Genomic DNA, 8578 nt, shown 5'->3' with positions numbered 1-8578 from the left:
GGGAGGGGGAGAGGGAGAGGGAGAGGGAGGGGGAGGGGGAGGGGGAGAGGGAGAGGGAGAGGGAGAGGGAGAGGGAGAGGGAGAGGGAGGGGGAGAGGGAGAGGGAGGGAGGGAGGGAGGGAGGGAGGGAGGGAGGGAGAGAGAGAGAGAGAGAGAATCCCAAGCAGGCTCCGAGCTATCAGCATAGAGCCCCATATGGGTCTCAAACTCATGAACCAGGAGATGATGACCTGAGCCAAAATCAAGTCTGACATTTAACTAACTAAGCCACCCAGGTGCCCCGGGTAGTCTGAATTTTAAAGACAAATATTTATCGAGTCGTCCATCCAGACCACTGTTAAAACTGTGGCATTATTTGCTCTGGGCCCTGCCTCCCCTCTTAGCCTGGGAGCCCCACTCGTCCAGAAATGCAGTGCTTTCTCAGGGTGACTGTGCGTGTTGTCTTTCCACTGCTTCCTCAGCGCATAGAACACTGCCTGGCACAAGGTGAGCACTCAGTAAATATTTGCTGAATAAATGCTCAGGCTTAGAAATAAATGACTGAAGTACTCAGCGAACAGCTGCTGTGGTGAAGGCGGAATCAGACCAGAGAAGTTCCCATTGCCGTAGGGTCTGAATACCCGAGGGACAAAATTCTCGTATCTGGTCTGGGGGAAGATCTCGGAAGGCTCCCTGAAGGTGGTGGTACCTGCTTGGGCCATCGGCGAATCTCAGCAGGAGGGCGGCCCTACGGGGGCTCGCAGCTCACTCGGGGGACACCGCCCGAGCCGGCAGCACAGTCCCGGGCGACGCTGGGCTGACGGAGAGCGAGGCAGCTACGGCTCCGGGCTTTGGGGTCCGCGTCCGGCGGGGACAGCGGCTGTCATCAGGCCGCCACGACGGCGAACCCGTAACGCGTGCGTGCTTTGGAGGAAAAGCACCGGGCGTCGGAAGTGCTCACATCAGAGGGATACAAGCCGGGCAGGCAATTCAGAGAGGCTTCCCTGAGGAAGCAACTTCAGGCTCAGATCTCCAGGCAGCGGTCACGGGGGCGAGGGGGGATGCTGAGGGTCCGGGGTAACGGAGCAGCCCAGGCAACAGGAGGAACCTCGGTGCGTGAGAGGGTCTGGGGGTACAGGAGCAATGTCGGCCCCTGCGAGTGAGGCCCGGGCCTTCCCATGCACCACGGGAGCAGGTGAGTAGGGCTGGGTGAGTCACCGTGAAGGCTGACGGTCAACATAAGCAAAGAAACGCCTACGGACGTCTTACTATGTGGCAGCCGCAAGCACCCATGGAAAGCACCCCATTTGTCACTGGGGAAACCGAGGGGCAGGCCAGATGGGCCCGTGCGAGGCGGACAGCCACAGGGCAGGACCCTGCCCTCGTCCCGTCTCCACTGGCCCACCGGGAGGCCGTGTGCTGGCCCAGGAGCAAGGGCTGGACAGTCTGGGTGGGAGGTCCCGGGAGGGTCAGGGTGACGTCCGGAGGCTGGTGGACGTCGGACCTGAGGTCAAGTGCACGGGCCTCCAGGGAGGAGGCGAGGCCGGGCGCCCCAGGCAACGGCGGAGACTGACTGCTGGAGCCCGGAGAGGGGCGCCCGGGGCTCTGCAGAGGGCACAAGCCCAGGACCAGAAAGCAAGCGTCTGCTTCCTGGGTCCCTGGGCCACGCAGCTCTGCGTGAGCAAACGTGATGACGGAAGCTGTCTTGGAACAACAGGCGGATGGTGTGCTGACACCTCGGCCGGAATTTCACTTCTCATCCCTTAAAAGCAACTCCTTTACTGAGTTCTAAGTTTTGGTTCTTGCTCTTGTCCCTCTGAGACTTTGTTCTCAGAGGAGGTGCCAGTTCTGATACCGTATCTGGCCATGGATCTTTCCGGAATACTTTCTAGAGCGTGGCTTCCGCAAACCTGAAAAGCCCACCTCTGAATGCACTGTGGCTGAGCGCTTCCCCTGCCTCTGCTGGTCTCAGTGTGCGAATCAGCCACGGATGTGTCTGCTTTCCTGGCTTAGCTTCTTCCTTCTAGACTCTGGCTCCTTTACTGTCCTGTGCCTCTGTGAGAACGAAAGACTACCAGCTGTCCTTGAATGTGTCCTTGAATGTGGTCAAAAATTCACCTTCATGTTGGGGCGCCTGGGTGGCTCGGTCGTTGAGCGTCCGACTTCGGCTCAGGTCATGATCTCATGGTTGTGAGTTCGAGCCCATTGTCGGGCTTTGTGCTGACAGCTCGGATCCTGGAGCCTGCTTCGGATTCTATGTCTCCCTCTCTCTCTGCCCCTCCCCCGCTCATGTTCTGTCTGTCTCTCTCTCTCTCTCTCTCTCTCTCTCTGTCAAAAATAAACATTAAAAAATTAAAAAATTTTTAAAAATTTAATTTTTTCAAAAAAAAAATTGAAAAAAAATTCACCTTCATGTAGATTTCTGACCCAGATGTGAAAAGCTAACTTGGCTGGGTTCATCTAAGCTAGAGAACGGAGCAGAAGAAGGCCCATCATTTTCGGGCTCTGGGGTGAAAACAAAGTACCACCTTTTCCCCTCTCGTCGTATGGACATCCTGCTGAACGCCCTCTCCCCACTGGACTCACACACCGAGGCGGGACCTTGCCAGCGTCGGATCCTCCTCTTTGGGGTGGTTTCTACCGGCGGCTCCAGCTGTGTGAGCTTCCCGGCTCTCCCGGGACCCCTATCCCTTCACTTGACCCTCCTCCCGCATCTAGAACCTTCTTTCTCGGCGCTGGGGCAGTGCTCCAACGTCTGCGCCCGTGTCCTTTTCTCGTGGCCTGGCACGCGAGTTCTTTTAACCCTGTTTACACTGGTCTTTTCGCCCAAGGAACACTACCTTCAGATGCTGCTACACACTCAATACCTTTCTCCTCACACCTCTTCTTTTCCAAAGCCTTCTTCCCAGGGCACGGCTCCCCACGAGGCGCGTGCGGTCAGCATCCTCCCACGGCCGAACCTGTTTCTCAGCTACTCGTCCCGTCCCTTCCAGGACTCCTCCCTGAGGAGAACGGATTAGGTTTACTTTCCTGGTCTCAGAAGTACCACAAGATAGAATGTCTTCCCGGGGCGCCTGGATGGCTCAGTCGGTCGAGTGCCTGACTCTTGATTTCGGCTCAGATCACGATCCCAGGGTCGTGGGATCGAACCCCACGTCAGGCTTGGTGCTGAGCGTGGAGCCTGCTTGAGATTCTCTCTCTGTCTCTCTCTCTCTCTCTCTCTCAAATAAATAAATAAACTTAAAATGGAAAGTAAGTGGACAGTGAGTGAATAGGACTCTGACCCAGGTGCCATATGCTGTCCTGGAAAACGAGCCAAAGGAGACCGTCGAATTTATCAAATTTCCTCACCCTCCAACACGGGGGGAGTGTGCTCCGCGTGGAGGTATCCTAACGGATGTCAACTTGTCCAATGATGAAAGCTGCCTGAGATGCTTCAAAAAGTTCTCCTGGCAAAAAATGCCCCATTTAACATACAGGTAATAGAAGAAAACCTGCTCTCAGATCATCAAGATTTGGTGGCATGTAGATTCTTCAATCCTGTGTCTTACGAGCCGCGTTGCTTAATTGTTAAGCATGTGTTTAAGTAGTCAGTTAAGGCCGACACCTGACGTCTTAGGATATTTCAGACCGGGATGTATCCACGGGTCAACTTCTAAATGACTGGGTCCGTTTTACTGGAGCTTGGCAATTTGTCACCTCAGTGTGGTTATCACATCACCACAGGCTTATTCAGTTACAAGTGGCTGCAAGAAAACGCGGGGCCTCCCCCACACGTAAAAATGAAAAACAAACAACAAAAAAAAGGGAACTACGGTGTCCCATTCACTTAAGTGTATTATAGTTTCAAATCGTTCACATGCGGCTTCGTAGTCTTTGAGGCAATGAGTCATCCTGCATTTGCTTTCCTAACTTGGACGATTCAAAGTGATGCTTTCCTAAAGGTTGACTTGTGGTCTCTAAGCGAAAGCGTGAAGCATGCAGATCAGATGCGAAACTGTCCCTCCTCTTTACTTACAAATCCCTGAAAACAGAGCAAACTAGAAGCAGGCAGGTGAGCACAGCGTCCCGGAACACACGGGCAGGTAGCCAGGGTTTTCTCCAATTCCTCCTGTGCCTTTCTTCCCCCCGCAGGGACTCCTGCCCTCTTAGAGATGAGCACTCCCCACCCCACACGGGTGTAAACATACCCCTTGCCTCATAAGTCAGTTGTTTGGCATCTGAATCCATGACCTTGCAGAAAGAAATCGCGTTCTATTTAATTAGACTCTCGGGCCATCTCATAAAAGGTCTATCAAATACCTGACATACCCCAGACCTAGCGATGAGGGGGGCAGAATCATTTCAACTGCAACTACGGCTTTATAATAGGGATGCGGAGGACACAGCACGTGGCGGCCCAGCATGGGTGCGGCGACACCCGTCTCGTCGGGGGAGAGAGGTGGTCCGGCCATCCCAGTTTGGGGGGCGGGGGGAAAGCTGCAAAACGTCAAGGGGGGGGGGCGGGAGGCAGGCCTGCTGTCTGCAGCACCGAGGGGGGTGCACAACGAAGTCGTGCCCACGTCCGGGAGGATTTCACCCTCCAAGGATGAGGAACAGACCTTTGCACGACCCATGTACAGCGGAGTAAAGGCCAATGCAAAACGCATCAACACCAGAAACGTGAGGGCGCGGCCACGTTCAGAGAAAGCACAAAAATGCTTGTGACAGTTGTTCTCACTGATGTGGGACTCGTCTACCTACTGAGAAATTCCTCCTAAGACCCCTCCGGGGCTCTGCACACTTGTCGATACTTTACAAAGAATCTTCCCGTAAGCCACCACCTGTGAGCGTCCCAACCCTTCCGACAGGTGAAGCGGAAAAGAATTCCATTTTCTGATGAGGCAAGAGCCGTCCAGACAGGTGGACGAAGACCCCGGGCCTGGCAGGCAGCAGCCGAGGAGCAAGAATCCAAATTGATGACCTAACGTGATTAACGAGCTAAGGCATTTCCACCGTGCCCAGCAGCAACCTGATGCCAACCAAAATGCTCAAATACTTTTGCGGAAACTGCACGACAAGCTCAGAACAAATGCCGCTCCACCACAAAAATAATTATAACGGGGCTGACCCAGTAGGGAGTAAATTCTTCCCTTTTCGGAGTGTATACCCTCTTCCAGACGTCACAATATCACCCCTACACGATGTTACATAAGTAAATACTCCAGAGGCAAAGAACAAACACACCTCCCTGGAACAACAACAATCAGACCACGTCATGTCTGATTATCCGTAGGACCAGCTGGAAAACTCGCACGCCCGTGCTCTTTTCCAGAAGGTCACGGCATGTCAGCATTAGAAATGCTTGGAAGGGGCGCTTGGTGGAGCGTACGACTCTTGATTTCGGCTCAGGTCACGATCTCACGGTTATGAGATGGAGCCCCGCATGGGGCTCCACACTGAGCGTGGAGCCTGCTTCAGATTCTCTCTCTCTCTCTCTCTCTCTCTCTCTCTCTCTCCCTCTACCCCTCTCCCTCCCACCACCCAAATAAATAAATAAATAATATAAAAAAGAAATCCTTGGGAAAAGAAACAGGTTCTTCCAAACACGGTCCACTGGGACATCCTTTTTGGTTTCTTACCTTAAAACTATGTTAATACCAAGTTGGAAATTAAAGTTCATCGCCTAGGTTTCCCTAGCCACGTGACATGGCCTTGGAGGTGAACCCACCTGTTCCACGTCAATAACCAGGTTTAAGTAACAGACGCAGCCAATGTCCACGCCCCACGCAGAAACTATGCCTTTCTTTGAAACGTTTGTGGAACACTCGAAAGAGGGATTCGGTATCAAGCCACCAAAAACAGAAATAAAATTGAGAGGTCCTCAAATTAAAAAAAAAATTGTTTTCATTTAAAATTTAAAAAAAAAATTAGAAAAAAGAAAAGGCAGAAACTACACAGGCCACACCCTCTCCCTGCACTGCAGCAAAATTAGTTGAAATGTTCAACAAAATCACCAGGCACTTGGAAGGTGAGGCACCTTTAAGAATATTCAGGCACAGAGACTGTGGGAGAGGAAGAAAAGAGGATTTGGTGTGTTTATAATGTGTTTGCACTAAGCAAAGAAGCATTTAGTTAATTAATTTTTTACAATGCTTATTTATTTATTTTGAGAGAGAGAGAGCATGTGCATGAACAGGGGAGAAGAGGAGAGAATTCCAAGCAGGCTTTGTGCTGTCAGCAGAGAGCCCCATGCGGGGCTTGATCCCGTGAACCGTGAGATCATGACCTGAGCCGACATCAGGAGTCAGACCTTTAGCCGACAGAGCCACGCAGGCACCCCAGCATTTTTTTTTTTTATTTTTAAGGACTACTTAAAGAATATTTGTCATAGGTACACATTTGCTCATTGCATGCAGGAAAGAGATCACCGGTTGACCAGCAACCAAACAGTCAGATGTTTTGGCAAAAATGGTTTCTCTCTCCAGACTCCCCAGAATCATCTTTTAGGATGAGGAGGGCAATCTCCAACTTTCTTTTTTGTATTCTGGCATAAAAATCAGCTTCACGAGCAGATCTATGGTTGTTTTGCTCAATACTGAACGCATTAGCCCATAGCAGTTACTCAGTAAATATTTGTGGAATGAATAATATATACATATTACACACCATAATATATAGACACACACACATTAAGGGACTGGCTAAACAGTGGCTGTACCTAAGCACAATGGAATAGTACACGGACATTCAAAATGATGAAGCAGAAACATTTATTTCACACGGCAAGATCTCTCCTCGCCCAATAGTCAATGAAACGGAAGCAGATGACAAAGTGGTTTCTACCGAAGAAACACGCCTTTCCTCTCCTCTCAGCCTCTCTCGCTCACGCACAACGTTTAAAAATCTGCTTATGAGCCTGACAGACATGAGCCGGTAGAAACTATTTCACGATTATGGGACGTCTCTTATGATACGTCTAAGATCTGAGAAAAGAGAAAGACATTTTCTCAACCGTGGGTGAACCTGCTTTTGCTTCAGAGTTGCACAGAAAGAATCGTGTCTGCTCCCGGCTGTGCCTGTCCTGTGTGATGACGGTTCCAGGCCGGAGTCGCCACCCCAGCAAGCTACCTGCCTGATATTCAAAGCAGACTGAACACGGCGAGGGGCCAGCACGTTTGGGGTTCAGTACTCGTCAGCACCTGTCACTGCACAGTCTGTCAAGGAATAACATTTCTTAACAGTTCCACCGTCCGGTTTCATATCACATGGAACCGAGCTGCTATAAGGGAATGAAACTCCCAGTGAAACAAACCCAAAAACCGGCAACTGAGCACGGCCCACATTTATCTTACTTTCAAAGCGCGCAAAACATACCCCCAACTTTGCACCACTGAGTAATAATTAACCCCCGGATGGCCAGCGTGTAGGGCAACCCGAAGTAAACACTTAAACATGTCGGTCTGGAAACACGACCAATCAAACCTTCTATTTACCTGTGATGACAGCGTCTTAGTGCTGAGCCTGGGTCACCGGGAGCGGTTCCTTCAGGGAGGCAGAGCCTTTCAAGGCAGCCTCGGCAGCAAGAAGGTAAAGGAGGAAATGATGACGGTGTGTCCTCTGGATTCTCCCCAACTCTCCACCACCTTGGAAGAGGAAAGTCACCGTGACCCTACTCGGGCAGCAGTGGAAAACCCTGTGCCCCCCGCCCCGCGCGCCCTTTCCCAGGCGGCCCCGGGAGAGGAGGGGGGCTCCCCGGTTTGGGGAGGGGAGCGGGGGGAGCCGGGGCTGGGGCGGGCGCGCAGCCCCGAAGGGCCCGGGGCGCCCCGCCAAATCCGAGACGTTACACCACCGTGGACTTTTCTTAGAGAGACGTTTGACACTGACATTGGGGCACGCCGTGCCTCCTCTCAACTTAAGAAGGCGAGGAAAGCACGGGCACGCAGTCGGCCGTCCCGGCTCGGCGTGGGGACAGAGCCCGGCTTCCGGCCCGCACCCCCCGCACTCCCTCCCCCGGGGCCGCGCGGCCGGGACGCGGGGAGACCGGGGCGCGGAAGCGGCGCGCCGGCCCCGCAGGGCCGGGCTCGGGAGAAACGTGGCGCGGCGCCGCTGCCCTGGGCTCGTCCCGACCGGCCGGGGCGCCGCCTGCGCCGGGGCGCAAAGTGCGGCAGCGACTCCAAGCCGCTCCGCGGGCGAGTTGCTCCCGTCCGCCCGCAGCCGCCGGGCGCGCCGCCTCGGGGGTCCCGGGGTCCCGGCCTGCGGCTACCCAGCCCCGGGGACCCCGGGGGCCTCGGGTGACGCCCCCAGTCGGTGACGCCCCGACTCGACAGCGCCGAGGGGAGGGCGCGCCCGAGGCCCCCGCCCGGGGGGCCTTCCCTCCCGCGGGACAACCTGCGGACACGGCGTCTCCGGGGCCCCGGGCGCTCGGAGCGAGGCCGGGCAGGGGGCGGCCCCCCCACCCCGGGCCCCGGGGATCCCCAGCGGCGGACCCAGCGCGCTCGGCCCGCGCCCCCGGGTCCCGCGCATGCGCCGCCCGGCCCGGCCCCTCCCCTGGCCGCCGCCGCTCCGGGTCCCGAGAAGGGGAGGCCCGGTCCGCGGACCCCCCGCGCGCGCGCGCGCG

The 8578-nt window shown here is 54.7% G+C and overlaps 1 protein-coding gene and 1 pseudogene across 1 annotated transcript in view; both read right to left on the bottom strand.

The window, feature by feature from the left end:
* PPARA (peroxisome proliferator activated receptor alpha) overlaps nt 1–7622 on the bottom strand; it is a 73112-nt gene extending 65490 nt beyond the window's left edge. Inside the window, exon 1 of the mRNA XM_049626532.1 lies at nt 7455–7622. The gene's annotated coding sequence lies outside the window, so the exon portion shown is untranslated. The remainder of the gene's footprint in view (nt 1–7454) is intronic.
* Nucleotides 7623–7625: 3 nt separating this feature from the next.
* On the bottom strand, nt 7626–8570 carry LOC125919715 (translation initiation factor IF-2-like; annotated as a pseudogene).
* Between the last annotated feature and the right edge of the window lie 8 nt (nt 8571–8578).

This window comes from Panthera uncia, chromosome B4, assembly GCF_023721935.1.
Source record: "Panthera uncia isolate 11264 chromosome B4, Puncia_PCG_1.0, whole genome shotgun sequence".
Classification (NCBI taxonomy): Eukaryota; Metazoa; Chordata; class Mammalia; order Carnivora; family Felidae; genus Panthera; species Panthera uncia.
Note: the sequence above shows the minus strand (reverse complement) of the source record. Positions and strands in the feature narration are given on the sequence as shown.